This window comes from Notothenia rossii, assembly GCF_949606895.1.
Source record: "Notothenia rossii genome assembly, chromosome: 3".
In the NCBI taxonomy this organism is placed as follows: domain Eukaryota; kingdom Metazoa; phylum Chordata; class Actinopteri; order Perciformes; family Nototheniidae; genus Notothenia; species Notothenia rossii.
This window is the reverse complement of record NC_136901.1, coordinates 81,617,938-81,636,275: the sequence shown is the minus strand read 5'-3', so window position 1 is coordinate 81,636,275 and position 18,338 is coordinate 81,617,938. Positions and strand designations below refer to the sequence as shown.

Here is an 18,338-nt window from a genome sequence, read left to right as displayed (position 1 = left end):
GGGAAGGGTAGCTGAGCAGATTTTTTCTTGCAATACTTTCTGTTGCACTGTTTTGTCTGCATGAGCATGTATGTAAAGTAAATTCAGAAAAAAATACCTTATGCTGAACATGTGTGGCTGCACTTTCAAAATTAAGCGCTGTGTATAATAATTTGCCCTTCATTTATTCATTTATTAAAGAGTCACCCTTGGGCTTTTGAGTCTATGGAAAAGCTGCTTTATCTTGGAAAGCAAAGGGCTGAAAATAGGGGACTCATCACTGACAATCATGTCATAGCTTAGTGTATGTACTGACAGGGTAAAACTGAATTACGGCTTTCTTCGTTTCAATTTGGCAGCTTGGTGTTCTGCCCCAGCCACTCTGTTTTGTTGCTAGCAAAGCAAAGACACCTCTTAAGCAAAGTGAAGCCTCTTCCAGGAATGGAAGCATGAATGGCCCACTCTAGTGTAATCATCTTCCAATGACATGAAATCCTCGTTTGCCATCATGCCTTTTCTCACCATGATTTAGAAACTTAAGAGTGTGAACATTTAAGCATCGTTTGAAGAGTCTCAATGACACATTTCAGCTCTTACCTGAATAAGACAGATTTTGACCATTTTATGAGATGAAAATATATGTATTTACAGTGTACTGAGGGTGTATACATATATAGATTAAACTCAGTCCTTGAACTTATTTGAACGGAAGTTTAACAACAAAGTGTCCAAGTGAAAGACACTTTTTTGTATCCTCACACAACATGTCAAAGGTCAGAATCCTTCTGTAACAAACAAACCCACCACTTCATTAGTGGTGTTGCTTGCCAGATACACCGCCTCATAGTGGATATAGACCCTTGACTGGAACTGGAAGTAACATTAAACAAGGAATGGGGAGGTGGAAGAGGATTCGTCATTGGGTGATTAAAAGTAACCTTTAGAGCTATGGAGAAGCTGTTAGCCATGCCCTTTCTTTTTTCCTGCAAATGCCATCTTAGAACTCTGGTCTAATGATGCTACAATAGTTTCTAGCCAATTACACTCGCACTAAATTGATCCCAAAGCATTGGACTGGTGAGTGGGGGAATTAAAGAGGGAGAGAAACAGCGCAACGGTAGATGCCAGTCCAACTATCAGGTAGATAAGCAAAGAAGCAGGACGCCTGAATTATTTAGAGTCGTTAGCTATTTCCTATGCTAGTCAGAAGCGCTTATCGAGCTCTTTCAATGTTTTTATTGTTGTATTTGATAGCATTCATTTACCAATGCAAGCAACAGAGTGAATGGACCATCAATGCCAGCAGACGAAGTTAAAAGCATCTCTCTTCTGCCCTCCCTATTAGTGTGGACAGGGCAGCTTCTATGGCCGCCTCCAGGTAGGACAGCCACAGGGGGGGGGGGGGGGGGGCACCAAGTGTGAGCCTTGTTTGATGTAGCCCTAGTCCTTGAAACCAAGGCAATTCTATGAGGCCCTGGCAATCATTTCATGAGGCCTTGTGTGGGAGGGAAAACATAAATAATACTTACTGACTAAGAAAACCAAAACATCAATGTATTATTGAATCGTCTTAAAATGAATGTGACAATGCACAGCAACAGACTTTTAAATTCAATTGTTCTGTATTCTTATATAAACTCCTGTCAAAAACATTGTAACCGTTTACACCATAGTGGATCTAGAATTCAGGATGCGTAGGCCAATGCTCAAATAATTGTAGTGCCAACATCAACTTGACAACCCGTTGTTAAGGTGCCTGAATTGCTGTGAGTTCATGCTTGAAACACCTTGATTACATACGTGTAATAGCTCTTGAATTTCTTGAAAATCTCGAATGCGATTTTACACTACACAAACATTAGTTTATGAACTGAAGTATTTCCATCATCGCAGTTCTTGTGTTAAACATCTTGACATTTTCCTTATAGTTGTTAGCAATTAAATGTAAAAACTAATAACCGTCCCTTCACAGAACAGAGAACATGCATGCAGTTGAATTGCAAACATTGTAATCATCATTAACCAGAAATTAGCTTTTCATGACTTCATCAAGTTAGCGCCGTTAAACTAAAGTGGTGGATTGCTCCTTCTTTAAAAGTGATGTATAATGTGTTATTAATGATGAGTTAATTAAGAAAACTCATTAATTAAACATTGCTGCTGTAGCTGGCAACACAGAACTGCCAGTTCATTAAATAAAGTAACATTTAAGTTCAAACATTGCAAAGCTGTTCATCAAAGGTCTTGGATTCTTACTGCTAATAATATAATATGGGTTAATGTTAAAGTCAATGAGATTCATTCACACTGTAATAACAAATAGTTGATATCCACTGACTTATACATAATAATTACAAGACATGTATTTGTTTATATTGTTATGTAGTTTATTTTCCCTATCTGGAGTGGAAGATGCTTTGTACATTACATATCAAATGTGTACATGGGCAATTTCAAACAAATGCTTTGATTTTAGTGTATGTACGATGCAATGGAGTTTTGGATACAATTATTTAACCTGGATAAAATTACCATTACATATTTTTAATCATAAAACATGATATTATTTGAATTATAGCGTTTAACCAACTTTAACATCTTGGTGTTTCACAATGTCTAGATATAAATTAGTTTGCATAAGTATTAGTTAAAGACACTTCAGTCCTAGTGTTGTATAAAACACTATTTTACTATCTAGTACCCAACTCGAACTTTAACATGTTTTACAACATGTGTGAAAAAAGTTATATATTTCTCCATCTACCGACTGAGTTTTTTATACATTTGTGCATAACAAGTTTTAGTGCAAATGTGAACCTTAATGTAGGGGCAATTGATGGCAATGCAGTGAATGAAGATCACACAACAACGTAGTAATATAGCACAGACAGTATGAGTGAAATTCCGTATAGGAGACAGCAGGCTTTAGAGTGAACTGCCTGTGTTCACTCCTCTCACCTTAGGGAGTGCTAAGGCTCGTAATCACAGTCCAGCATGAGTAGGCAGATGGTGTGCAGTTATACTGTGACCTCACCAAATCTGCCATGCATGTGTTCATTGGAAAAGTTTTTGCGATGTAGTGGTCTTGGTTCAGCTTTCACTTCACTTTGGGCTTAAGCGTTAAGGAAAGTCATTTCCCTTTTTCACATCTTCCTCAAATATCTAAGTCTGTCTTACATCTGAAGTTTGAAAGTGGGGAAGATGGAGAGCAGGCGTACTGTGATTGGGATCAGTGTAGCAGAAAGCTGTGGGATTCAAGGGACCTGGCCTGACAGTTACAGTATGCTCCTCTCTTCTCGACTCCCTGCCAGGCCCGGGCTGAGGCCATCTGTCTGGGTGATGCCGCATGCCCAGATATACAGTATGTTTGTTTGCTAGATTATATGACTGTCTGCGGGGAAACTGCCTTTCCAAAAAACCAAAGCGGCAACGATTCACATGACATGAAGGTTATATATCTGTCAAAAAATCTACATGTTCTACATCTACTTTGATTTTCATTTGATGGAGAGGTTCTGATCTGGTGTTTCTACGCGAGGAGACATGGTGTCATTTCATTTTCATTTTGAATACTTATTGAGTTTTTAGTGAGAAGTTGGTTTGTTGTGTTTTGATAGCATGGCAATGTTTTTAGCTCTGGAGGCATCCACTAATGGTTGATATTGTAACTGTGTCCTCCTCACATATATATGTATATTGTTGAATGGGTAAGCTACCTGTTGCGAACATTACTTTTTCCTTAATTTTAAAGTCTTGATCGTAATAACAAAGATGCATAACTTTGGCAAGACATAGTTTACTTATTAACAACATTAACTTTAGAACAAAATGTATGGCAGAGCTTGATGGCTAAACGCTATTGCTCTCACGTTATTAAAGGAACATGTTGGCTGCTGTTAGTATTGATCTTTCTACATTCTTCATTTCCTATGCTCTCAACACAATGTTGTTCTTGTGTTTTGATGAGTGTGATTTTGCTTGCTACGATTTGCAAAGGAAACAAAGAAACAAAGAACACGGATTCAACTTTCCTTGGCCTACGGTTAATGAAACAATCCATGGATTCATCATTGTCCCCAATTGATATAACAGTTTGTAACTGTATGCAACGTGTAAGCCAAACACTGACTTTACATTTGACTACAATCCCGCAGTGTGCTATGAATAGTCATCTGAGCTTGCATGTTTTTCACGTGTTGTTTCCTGCCCCCTATTGCCTGTTACTTTTCAACAATTCCGTGTAATTGGTTGTGGGTTTCATATTTTGGTATTTTCTACAGTATGTTTATTTGTTGTTTTGAGGAACTTCAAAGTCATGTCTGCTCCCACTGTCACTTGCAAGCTCCATCTGGTGATGAAGCTATTAAATGAACAGACCTAGTGTCACAAACAGTGAGTGTAATGGATTCTGCTCGCAGTGGTCGGAGCAGTCAAAGTTGATTTTCTGTGGAACACACATATTCACCTTTATTGCCCTTACAATAATTCAAATATGTTCAAGTGATTTCAAGCTGTTTTTAACAAAACAATGTAATACCTACACATATATATACTGTATAACAAACTCATTTGAATCTAAAATAGCATGACAGCTCCGTAAGCACACATGTGCTGTGTTTACATACAGTAGCAACTATAAAGTATACCTTTGATATTTGTGCCAGCTAGGGAGTATTTTCATTTCTGAGTGTAGTTTGAAATGCTGGAAACTCATTTGTTCGCATTGCAAATATCAAATAAAGTGACCAATTTGCAAGATTGCCACTGCTGATGTGAAACTCAATTACTGCACCCCATGGTTGGTTTATCAAATAAAGGCAACTTCCCCAGATGTACTGTCATTTGTATAGACCTGCAGTACATACATTGGCACACATGCAAATAGACCACCAAAACCCAGCCCCACAGTTGTCATTTGACATCAAAAGGATGTTGTTGATCAAATCCTATATTTGAAATGCACATTTACATACATTCAGTGTGCTTTGATGTGTAGGTTTCCTCTGTAACAGGCAGTACATGGTTCTTATTTGCCTCCCTCTTGGAATGCTTCTGTGGTTTTATCTCTTCCCTCTTGGTGTGTGTAGCTGTTTATTTGGCAGGGAATGTTGTTTTAGCTGAGCCTTGTGACATAGAGGGAGTTTCTGGCGGGCCTCTGAACTCAAAGGAGACATTCCTTGCCTTCATCTGCTGGTTGGGGGTGGGAGGGTGAGGCCGTTTCAGAGCCTCCCCGCACATTACAGTACACTATATGCCCCAGATAGCTGCATTCTCATCCCCACTCACTACCTCCCTTTCACATTGTTCAGTCTCCTCCTGGTTTAATCTGCTGGGAAAATATTAGTTCACAGTCTTTCTTCATTACATCCCTTGGATGTGTTGAAAAAGTGGAGGTTTTATCTGCTTTCTCACTTTGAGTTCCTTCAAGGTGAACTGTATGGTCTGAAGGGGGAGAGTCCTACCAACATGCACACAGTCCCCACTGGTATATAGGGACATGTGTTTCATTGTTTTGGCTCTACTCTAGCATACTGGATTTCAAATGAAACCCCTACTATTAGTTTTAGGGGCTGACCTTCAGCTTGAGTGTGTGTTTGTTGATTTGTTTACATCTCTAGTAGGGGACAGTGTAGGCCTCATTCTCTTGTTTAATGTTAAACTGTTCATCAGGAGTTAATTTAAAGTACACACCCTCCAATCAAAGGGGAACATCAGTCCATTGACATGTAGTATGTAGTCTCTGCTTCATATATGAACTAAGTAATTCATTGTTACTTATCTAAAACCGATGGACCTTCAAATTGTATGATAAAGGGGTAATCAACAAGGCAAGTAAATACATCCAGACTAATCCCAGAGTTTTGTAATGCATTTCATCCAGGACTATGGCTTTCCACATTTTATTAATTCATATTATTAGAATCAAATTGTGAGATGTTGCTCCGATTTTTTAAGCAGGCTTGACTTTAATTCAGAACAGAATCTATACAGTAAAAATAAAAATCTTGCTTCGCCAAAATCAGTTCAGTTTATCTGAATGTGCTGTACACAATAATGTACAGTAGTATGTGTATTGAAAACATGTTTACATATTTTTCATCCACCCAGATAGTTTATTGCTTTCACCTTGAAGCCCGGTTATAAATCAGTCTCTGGGTTAATAGCTCGAGAAAACACCATCGAGAGAGACCCACTGTTCTAACCTCTTTTTCTCTGACTGATATTTCTTTCCTCTTAAGAAGCATAGTTCTGACAAACTGGGACAACAGTTGTGGAATCCCTGCACTGCTGTATGCTGTCTTTAATCCCATAAATAAGTATGCCTAGAGCAGCACTGTCACATTCACAGAGCAGCATTTTAAAGAGATCCAGCCAATGTGCTCTGTGATCAGCGCTGCATTGTGCATATCCAACATGTCCTTAAAGTGCTTTGGGCATTGCGATCTGACTTATTTCCTTGAGTGAATTCTCTCACATCAAAAATCGTCTTACTCTAGTAACATGCTTAGTGTTGCTTGCCCACAGAAATAGCAACCGAAACAAGGTCGCTGCCAAATGCTTAAGTCTTTTTAGAGTCAACCACTGTCATCTCAAAGATCTGTCAGAGAAAAAGCAGAATACTGAAGAGTAACACCATTTATACATTTTAAAACTTACTGGATAAGCTCTTTATGGAAGTGCTCACAAATACTTTTTGATACTCATCTTTCCGAGGCCTTACATTTTCCATGTAGCAAGCTATTTATGTATGTCAGTGTTAGGATAGATGGAGATGACACACATTTATTCTGGAGGTCATACCGCTCATTCTACAGCAGTCACAGAACATATTTGACACAAAGCCTGATGAACAGTATCTTTTTAACCAGTTGGGGGTTGTGTTCTCAAAATGTACTCATATTTTTGCTAGACTAAGCCGTAAACTCTCAGTACAAAATCACACAGCTCAAGAAAAAAGTGGCCTTTCAGGGACTTGTGTTTTAGAATCCCTTACTTAGACAATCCATAGAACATCTGGGCCACATGTCAATGCTGGGGTAGGGCGAGATCATACACTATTAACAATTCAACCAATACACATGCAGCTGCTGGGGTGTGTATGCGTTTGGATCTTCTTTAATCTCAAGCTACCTTTGTTCTGTTTCATATGTTTCTGTGAAGCACTCATGTTCATCTCTTCAAAGTCCAGATTGCCCCAATGTATCAAACCTCACCATGACAAGTGTCACACTTCTTTCAGTTTTGCTGCACAATGAAAACTCATCACTTACCAATCAATACATCTGCAAAGCTGTAGTCAGATGTAGAGATGATGAAATATGAATTATGAGTTTGCTGAGGCCTTCTTTTTTGCAGACATCCATCATTGTCAACAAAATGAGTCCAGCAAATATTCAATTAAGACCTCAGGGCTCCATTCCTCATTCATTATTCCAGGGTTAATTTGCAACTGCAGATTTGTCTTTTGTCACTTTAGGGCTAAGAAAGGATGGCTTAAAAATTAATCTCACTCTTTCTGCAGTCAACGGCATGGGTATTTCATATCATTTCTTACCAAGGTCTTATGAAATTGCTAACATACGGCTGTTCCTGTTAGAAAAAAAACATCTTTGTATACTAGTTATCACATCTCCTCACCCCTGGGTTTTCACTTGCACTTTGCTTTGTGTGAAGATAACACGTTACTCCCTGCTCTCATCATTTGTTCCTGAGTTTCTACATCTTTCACACATCACAAAGACATACCAGTCATTTTTGCTTCTCTAAATCATAAAAGCGAATCGGTTACACTGTTTTTAAGGTTTGGCACTTATATTTGTAACTTTGATTCTTTGTGTTTTTTTAGTTACTGAAAAGGAGGTGCTAAGTTATCATGGCAATCGCTTGCTGTGTGAAATTCAAAATGCACTTACATTACATGTGTGCAAAACATGGCTTTTGACAAACATTTAAACAAAGTTCTCCTTCAGAAACAAGTCAAAAGGGATACACAACGATGTACTTGGCTAAGAATAAATAAAGTAATACTTATAAAAACATGTTCAACATGGAACTTCAACTTGATATTACCTTATTTCTGTTATTCCCTACCAGACTGACACACACTAAACCCATTGAGAATAAGAAGGAATACATGTTTCTGAACTAAAAGACCAAGCCAAAGCATAAAGCTGTGTCAGACAGAGGTTGGTGTTCACCTGAGACTGTTTTTGTTAAGTTAAGTGTGAAAATGGTGACGTTCATTGATGTGTCACAGCCCTTGAAAAGCAATGGGTGCTATTCATTATGCTTACTTATGCTTCCTCACATCCTCTCTCATCCCTTGACCTTGTAATCGTTTCACCTCTGCCATTATGGAGTATCTTCCAATCCTTGGAATTTATCTCCGCAAGACGAGGAGCAAGAAGGCTTCTTGAGGAGCTTCACATAAGGAAAGTTGTATGTGTACCCAGCAATCTTTTTTCAAGAGATGTGATGGTTAAATAACCCTAAGAAACAAGGATGAAAGTTAATGAAAAGGGGAGAAACATAAGCATATAAAAAGCCCACAATGTCTTCCGAGATAATTTGCACATTTGCACTTTTTTTTCTATAACGGTAGGTGTTTCAATATCTGTTATTTCTATCAAGCAGGTTCTCATATGTTGAAGTAGTAGTAGCAGCAGTATATATATTTTTTTACAAAGTCTGCAATTTCTTACCCACAGTGAGCCATCTCACATAGAAAACTCTATGACTGCAGAATGTTCAGTCTCGCCTCAGGCTACCATGCAGGCCAGTCCAGCTCATTGATTGCCTTTTCATCAAGGGGGCGGGGGTGTGCGCTGAGGAAGAGGTGAATGTCGCGCTGAGTGGCAAGTGCTGGGGAGCAGTGGGAGAGCCATTGGCTGACAGGATGAAAGTTAAACACTGGCCTACGGTCGTGTCTCACAGCTGGAGTCAGCTTGTTGCCTTGAGGCAGGGGCCCGGTTTATTGACCAAGCTGATACCCCTCACCTGTCCAATCTCTGCCTGCTTCACATGTATTTTCCTTGAGCCTATCCAAGTCTTAAGAGATGTCCATGTGTTATTGATTCAAATGTTCACCTTTGTAACTACTTCACAACTGTGTTCTGCTTTTCAAATTGACCATGTAGTGTTCAGCTGTGAGGTGCGATTCCTTGAAGCTGAAGCTGCCAATTTTTAGTATCTCTTTTCTTGTACCAAGCCTTTCAGTCGCAGTGGTCCATGGCTGTTTTTAGTCCTACTACAATCCACACAAAAGATTTGACTGAAGATTTGTCAACAACTCTCATAGGAAAATTAGCACGTTTAAATGGACTGCTCGTATGTCATTCACATAGTAGGAATTCATCTTTAAATTCCAACACGTTCACTGCTTTGTGTTGAAATATTACTAATGGCTGGATTTTACCCTAGTCATCCACCAAAGGTTCATACACCTGCATCTAGATCCAAGTGAATTGATGCGTTCACAGTGTTTTCCTGAGGCTTCCAAGTGTCAATACATATTGTTGGATCACAAGAGGAAGAACGTCATATTAAAGGGACCTAAATACCTATCCTTCCAACCATGCATTTATTCATCCCGGTGAGGAATTGTAAACCCTACACATGTTCCAGGTCTACCAGATCTACAGTTCAGAACGACAGGCAACACTCACATTCACACCCATAGAGATGTTCAGCTTGCAGTCTTATAACTATTGAATACCATTGGGATACAATCACATTTTATTTGAAAGTATACCATGTCCCAGATTAAACCCCCCCCCAAATACTACCACATTGATTATGCATGCACAATGGAGATGCTACACTGGTAATCATTTGCAAAACATTATTGTGGCAATCTGTACATCTGCCAATATTATGTCTCAGTAGAGTACTCTATATTTGTACTTGGTATATTTCATTTGATCATGTGAACAGTGTTGACACCACTGAATATTTTACAATACTTTTTGTTTCAAGACTGCACACTTTTGACTCGTTTGTTCAAGAGCTGCTGCACTGATTCTGTTCCATCCAGTAAGTGAATTCACTGATACTTTGCCCTGCTGGTTATCTAAATCTGATTTGGCTCATCTAATGATATATAGCATTCTATACATGTCCACAGTAGATTTTAATGAAATTCGAAAGGTTCGAGCATAACTGCTAGTGCGGGGCTTACTTATTACCTCTGGACAGGCAGTGATGGAACAAAACTCTGGTCCTGTTGATGAATCTGCATTGTCATCTTATTAATACCCCCACACGGCCAGGGCGGCTGCCATGGATTTTCCATCTAAATGGATTAAGCATTCATTTCTTATGCCTAACCACCAAAAGGAGAGGTTAGGAACCAAGAAAACATGAGATAAAGGGCTTTGCCTGCAGACAATCACTCAGTTCCTTCTCAACCCCCTTCAGATCAACCCCCACCTTTTTTGGGGGCACCTCACATAAATAGATCAGCTTGTTTTGAACAAGGCCTATGCATAAATATGTGAGGGATTAGTGTATTTTGTGTATCTCTCATACCTAATATATATTTTGTTTTTAAAGTTACTAATACAAACCACAGATACAACTGGAAACTAAGGCGTGAGTTGTATATATAGTTTATTTTTAAAACATTTGCCACCAGAAAACCGTTTTGAATATATACACTTAATCTATTCAACATTGTTTCTTATTACTTTGGGATTTAGTGAACCAACCGTAACCTGTGCATTCGACTGTCTTTTGTATGTTTAGACAATCAATTGGGCCACAGGCTAAACACAAGTACTCTCCTACATTCATCACATTAAAGTGTGACTGAAACTGAAGTGTGGCCGCCCATGTCTCTGGCACCCTGCAGGTGGGGAGATAGCATACACACAAACACACACCACATTCACACAATTGGTTGCAGCTTGACCTCTACAATGTCACATGTTGGCAAGATGCATCTTGGCAATTGTCCTGCACTGAAGGGATTTGTGGGGAGAAGAAGAGGGATGAGAAAGGGGATAGAGATGGGTTGGTAGAGTCAGCTCTGGATTTATGTGTCTGTAACAGAGCCATTTATGAGGAGACAGTTGCCCCTTTTCTTCAGGGGGAGATGCTTGCCTACCACAGAAGCTGCTGTGCAAATATTAGCTATCCCGGTGCACCTGCTGCCATTGTGGGTTTCTCCCCCTCCCTTACTGGTTTCCCACCCTGTATCGCTATACACTTCATTTGTCAAACACACAAAGGAAGACAGACACACAATAGAGCAACATTTTAGCATTGCCTTGGCCCTGCATTGGTGTCCTGACACAGGGCACATAGAGAAAAGACCTCCCCCCCACGGCTGGCGCTACGCTCCTTTAATCTGCAGTATGGGGCATCTCACTAAAGTACTGGTCATTCACAGGCCACAATGGTCACAAGGAGCCGACCACGGCTAACCCCATCAACTCCATTTATATTTGTATTAATAGATGTGAAAAAACACCAGTGTCGGAGTCTGGGGGCAGTAGATGGCACTATGTATTTATGTTGATGGAAGGACTAATCTTATTGTCCTCTTATCTTAAGAGTTTTGTGTTTACCCTCCTTCAACTTAAAATTATTTTAATTCCCCCCTTTCTCATGAATATTTAGTTTCCCCTGTTGCATAAATGGCGCTGACCCATATGTTCTCTAACACTGGACTTCTCATACTTTCAAAGTGTTCTCGGTTATACCCTTATTTTGTTTCTACATGAGCTAAATCCCTTGCAACCATTGAATGAGGGAATCAATTTTTATTCCAGCCCTAAAGCTGCAAACTCCTTTTGAGACATACGCTTTTTGTTTAGTCTTTTTTTATTTTTACTGCTTAATCTACCGTGTATTTATTTGTACTAAACAAATCATTTTCTTTCCTTTGTTAATTGTCTTTGGTTATACATTTAAGCAGTAGGTTTTATAGTCAACAACATGGTACGTATGTTCTATTGTTACTTTGAATAACTTTAATAATAAAGGCTTCAAACCCATTATGTATCATATTGTTTACATATAATATAAAAGTTATTAAAAATAAATATGTATATGGATAGTAAACAAGCACAAAACCTCCAATTAGAAAACATGAAAATCAACAAGTCGACTGGTAACTAGGAATGTTCAGCTTCTAAATGATATGGGCTGCACAGGTTGTTGTTCACTTACAACACATAAGGTAGTCACAGGTGCATGTGAGGAAGCAAGAAGGTTATTATTTAAGTATTTTTTCCCCCATTTATTTTATACTTTAAATTGTTTGGGAATAATTTGTGGAATATTACAATTACAAGTCAAAATAATGAGTTTATTGTCAATCAGCTGATATTTGCTGTACTTGGAGTCCTCCATTCCTTCTAGTATGGCTGAACATGAATCAATGCCACACATCATTTGACCAGTGCAAGTATTCAACTATTATACATCACTCCATCATATAGATGTAGGTATTTCTGTGGATCTGGTATATGTTTGGCTGTTTATAAATGCTACTGCTGTTATAACTTTTTGTTGCTAAGTGTTTCTTGAAATATGTTAAGCGATCAACATGCAACGCATGTGTTTATAGCCCTCTTTGTTCCCTTCAGTCTCACTCCGTGTGGCTGCCCCCATAGTGCCCTTTCTTCTTTCAACTTATTGCTTTCTGCATGTGTCTGAGCGGTGGGTTTATGTGTGTGCACGTACGTGCCTGCACACATCACCACCCATATCCTCACAACCACACACAGAGGGGGGTCCCTGGAGTTGGCCACAATTATTGTTTGTATCGTTGCTTACTCATTATGTCTGACAAGCCACACCACTTCTGCTCTCCTGCTGTCTCCTGCGCGTAGCCTCCTATGGTTGCCTCCTACATCATCCCCATTCCCGTTACACACACACAAACACACACCTTCACGATGTGTATGGGTGGGCAGTGTCCACTCATGCAGGGCTTCAAAAACCTTCTCAGGGAGTCAGTTTGCCCTATGCTACTTCTTAACATGCCAAAGCTTTTTTTTTGTTTCATGCAAAACATGTCGTTTTCCAGTGTTTACACCTGTAGAAAGTGAACACTGACTGCAGTTTAGAAAGTATGGCTGCCTTTTAGATACATTTGATTGGGCAAACTGCATTTTCTTTTATGTATTTAAATCTATGTTACTTTAAAACATCCCCTGCCACCACTCTGGTGTTTGTACCTATGAACACAGATAGGAGGGATGCCCTTTGACCCTTCTTGCTTTACAAAGGAAACAACATTTCAGCTTTTTACCACGTGCAGGCACCTAATCGACACCTTTACATTTGCTAGTGAATTCAACCCTCTGTTAATTCTGGATTACAAGTGCAGTATTGCTGCTTCTTGCAACATATTGCCCAAAGCTAACCCCAATGCACTTTTGTCAAACATGGAAAACATGCAAACGAGGAGGCAAGACTCCAATTAATTGGCCATAGATATGCAGCTACACTACACCATTAATGGGGAGCAAATAGCTTTAACTTTGTTTCTAATGTAATATCAACTTTAATTAATAAAGTGCGTGATGAAGTGGAGACTTATCAAACAAGCCCTGTGTCCATTAAAGGCCTTAAACCCTCAGAAGGCAGGTTTATTAAACCCAGTTTCCAAACGTGTTTATGAGCCCCATGGAGAGAAAACAGGGAGAAATGCCGAGACATGAAGAAAAATAAATTAGTTTGTGTAATTAGTGAAAATTAAGAGCTTTTAATCCAGGAGGAGGGATGGTAGGAAGGGAAATGGGAAGGGGGAGAGTGTTAAAAGGGAACTATTGGCATGGTGAGAAGGGTGGGAGGGACTGTAGAACTAGTGCTTAGCTTTCTTTTGTTTGCCCCTGAAGAAATGAGGGAAGACCCAGAAGCCCACACCTAATAAAGATACTCATTATGAAAATATGGTTATTTTTGTATGGGGCCTTGAAAGCTCAGCCTTCCTTCACACACAGGACCTCGTTGTTTGAAAATAAAAGCTAGTCTTGTCACATTTTGCAACAGTTTACATAGGTATATGCAGATTCAGTTTCATTAGGGCACCCGGAGAGCGCAGAGCACTGCCAAGACCATGTTTACAAACACTGTGGGTTTAGATTGACTCCAACATTTAATGTGTTCTTCCTTGGCCCATGATACACCGCTCTAACTCAGTTTCTTGAAAATCTAGGCATTTGTTTTTTTGCATAATCCAGCTGACAAACAAACTGAACCAGAGACATGGTGTCCTTGGTGGAGGTAACTATATCTGGAAACTAAGTTATTTGATCTGATCAGCTATTCAACAACAATTGTTCATCCCTTTTCTGTAACATCTTCGGATACAAAGTTATTTTCTATACAGCTAGACACAATCAGGTTTATCCAGCACTGCAAGGTTCTTATTTCCAATATATTTATTTTCTGAAGAACCCATTCCAACCTTAATCTCAGCAGAAGGTTTCTCAGACTCGATTCTGTCAACAGGAATGTTATTTCCTCGTCCATCTGAGGCTGGCATTTCTTTGCTCCATCTCATGACACACATCAAGACAACTTCAACTGACAGTTTCCGCATCACTAGCTCTGACCTTCTAAAAAATGAATCCAGATGTTTTAAGTGATGGACAGCCGGAGTGAAGACTGAGAGAGCAGTTGTGGTTTGAGACAGGGTGATAGTATCGCATTAGATGGGAAACATACAATCATCCCCTCTGGTGTGGAGTAGAAAAAAAACAAGGCGGACCCCACTGTACCTGCTCAGTGGAATAGCTGAGGTCTTCATGTTCATACTGCCTGTCGATGCCATGCGTCTGATGAATATAGACCATTTCTAAGTATAGCAAAGTGGTTTTCACATCCAAGTGGAGAATTGTTGGTAATTTCTGAACATTGTGGAACCCCCTATTGTTCACAACACAGCCATGAGTCATTTGAGTGTGCTTTGCTTAGGGCCATGAGCCATGCGAGTGATTGTTTTTGCCTCTGAGCTCACTTAACCTCTCCCTCCTGTGGAGCCTTTCTGCCACAAAACTGATCTTAATGGATGCTACATGTTCTTCTGCGGCCCATGCCTTGTCCTCATGGACAGATTACAACACTCATTAAATAGCTGTTATTTTTTCATTATCAGCAGAATATGCAATAACTATTTAAAATGCAACTTTAACGCTGGCTACTTGCTTCAGCGTAGCATCAATGTACTTTGTCTTAATCCTTTACGCTCCATAGATCACCTTCCTTATTGTTTGCTTTGATGGGTGCTGGTGCCCTCCTTTTTGTTTCTGTTTCAGTCCAGCATGCAGCAGCAGACGGGGGGTAAATGTGGAGTTGACTGCTGACAAACATTTCATCTCTCACCTGAGAAGCGCAGGCATCATATGTGTTGAATTGCTGTACTGGCTTTTAAGTGTAGAACATTTTAATTGTCATGTTATGATTGTCCCGCCATTTAAGCAACCAAGGGCACACAGCAGGACCAACGATTTATGGACATGTTAGTAATGTTTTCCCCTTCCAATGTATGGTGCACTGGTGATGAACATTTGGTGTAAGACAAACTGAGTCTAAGCTATGTTTTAGTGTTATTATAAATACAATTCATAGTGACACTAATAATCTAGTCCAGACATTAGTTTAATATGTATACGTTAAAGTGGAACAAACACCAACATAAAGTTGGCCAAGCAAACTTAATCAAAAGACTGACAAAAGACACAGCTGGTGCTGTGGAGAGTTTTGGGCCATGCTTCATGCAACAGGCTCTGTCACGACTGTAGGCTGACTTTCAAAGTGATAGAGATGGGGGTTCCTTTCAATGCATCCACTACCTTCCACTATGCACTTTGTTCTCCCGGGAAATGAAGTCAGTGTGGGCTTCCTCTGCTGCTTTTTAAATCTGTGGAGTCCCATATGAGAGGAGCCCATGAGTGGCCACTGGGAATACTCTGTAAGCCTCCTGCTCTGATAAGAAGACAGCTACTTCCAACTGAGGAGGAGGATGGACGGAGAACAGGAGGTTTGGAGACAGTGTTGTAAGGTAGTGTAATTCAGAGGAATGTTGAGGATGAAAGGGACTGGGAATATGTGTTACATCTGTTAATAAGGATAGCAGCTATTGTGATAATAGTAGGGATGTATCGATATATCGAATATCGCGATGTCGCGGTAAATAAATGTCTCAATACCGTCGTGAGACTGACAAAATATACCACCATTTTTTTTTTTTTTAAACCTTTATTCAACCAGATGGTCCCATTGGGTTCATCAATCTCTTTTTCAATTGAGACCTGTCCAACATGGCAACAAGTAGGTTACAACATGAACATACAACAACAGATAACAATAAAGGACATCATATTTACAGGGCTACATGTACATACCTAGAGACATTGACAACAGTACCAACAGTATATTTATATCTCGCCCTGTCAATAAGCCTCACCTTCTTGGCAGAAACTGTATTGTTTTTGAAGTGGTGGAGAGACAATGCACAGTTTGACCCACTTCTGTTACCCATGGCCAAAGCATATCTCTCTGTCCCAGCAACATCAGTACCAAGCAAGAGAGTTTTTTCCACAGCAGGGGATATTGTAAACGCCCAAACATCCCAGCTTCTACCTGGAAATGTGGACATGCTCATATTCCTAAAAGATAACCTTGATGATGCTGAGTGAGTGAGTGAGTGAGTTAGAGTTGAGTTACTTGAAAAACTAAAGTGAAACTTGATGTATTCTATTGCAGGGTCTGATTATTATATTGTTGACACTTTAAAATACTACTATCCTACTAAAATGCTGTACAAATCAGATTTATTATTTAATAAAGAAAAAAAATTCAAGTAAACAAAAAAAAATTCACATTTTCTTTCTTTATTTTTCAATATCACGATAAATATGGACTTGTTATCCCGATATTATCGTGCTGTGAGTTTTTGGTATCGTTACATCCCTAGATAATTGCATGAACATCAGCATGAATCAGGTTGTTTTTTAAATGTATTATATTCAACCACACATGCATTTTAACCCTGAAGGAATTTGGAGACCACTCATCCTCCATCTGATGAAATTGGTAGGCAGAAAGGTGCTCTGTCCTTCAGTGGTGGCCTACTTTGAAAGTGAAATAGCAACTATTGGAAACACAGAATGCCAATACGCTACTTAATATGTGTGCATATCAGGCTGGTGCAATGCTGTGGAGGCGCATCTGAGAGGAATATGAAACTCCGGGCCAGGTGCTTGGTTCCCCGAGAGAGTGGGGACCGGAGGGCTTGGAGAACAGAGGGAGTGTTTGAAGTCCTGGAGGACCCTGCTGATTGTGGGTGGTATGGAAAGTCATAAGCCTGAAAAACACATGCTGCCACCTGGTCGTCTGAAATAGGCTGCCATGCAATTATCTTGGTCCTGAAGTGCATGTGCAGCTTGAAGCTATTGCAGATTCATTTTCTGAATGTTTGGGTCTTGTGAAAGAGGATGGACTTATACATTTCTTAGATTGAACACGTAGAGGAATTTGGTCTTCAGTGCATCTATCTTAAAACGCAGGCTTTCACACATTTGTATAGAAATAGGCTTTCCATTTAATTCATGGTTTTGTGGAAATACTTGCAATTTGGGAGGCTGTCCATTCTGCATATGTCAGAGATGATGCTGAAAGCAACAATTCCCACATATCAGCCAAGATTGTTATTTGTTCAAATACATATATTTCACTATTGGTTCATGTGACGGAGCGGGTCACAGAGTGACTGACTCCGCCACTGACAGTCGACACACCACACACACACCAAACATTTCCTGCTCTCTTCAGTCAAAAGGAACCATGACGTTTATTATTTAGTGTGCGTTTGTTAATTTGTTAAATGATTATGAGTGGTGGTTAACCTGTTTATGTTTTGAGTCGGATTTTTTATGTAGAAATGTGGTTTGAGTTGATTGTGTCACCTGTGGACGGTGAGCCTGTGGGAGGGGCCATGGGATCAAAAGGGACGGTGTTGGTTCCTTGTGGATGATTAGTTAGGACTGTGTCACTCTGACGAATGTTGCAATAAGGCAACAGCTGGGACATGTTTTGAGGTGGGTTGCAGAGAAGCCAACCCAGAGCATGTTTACTCTGATGAGTGGTGGACGGTCTGTTTGTGGAGTTTTATTTTGTTGTCTAACTTGTACTGTTTCGTTATTTTAGCTGCTGTTAATAAAGTATTTTTAAGCTCAAGCCAACCGACTAGGCCAGTGTTTTTTGAACGGACAATTGAACCCCGTCACATATGGTGTCAGAAGTGGGATGGCTAGTCGGAGGAAGCTGGGCGGTGTTACGGAGCGGAGCACGGGACTATGGCGTCAACAGCAGGAGGAGAGCGCGGCTGCCGGCCCGGAGCGGGC

The 18,338-nt window shown here is 39.9% G+C and overlaps 1 protein-coding gene across 14 annotated transcripts in view; it reads left to right on the top strand.

Moving 5' to 3' along the window:
* diaph2 (diaphanous-related formin 2) overlaps positions 1–18,338 on the top strand; it is a 347,379-nt gene that overhangs the window by 165,801 nt on the left and 163,240 nt on the right. The window lies entirely within an intron of this gene.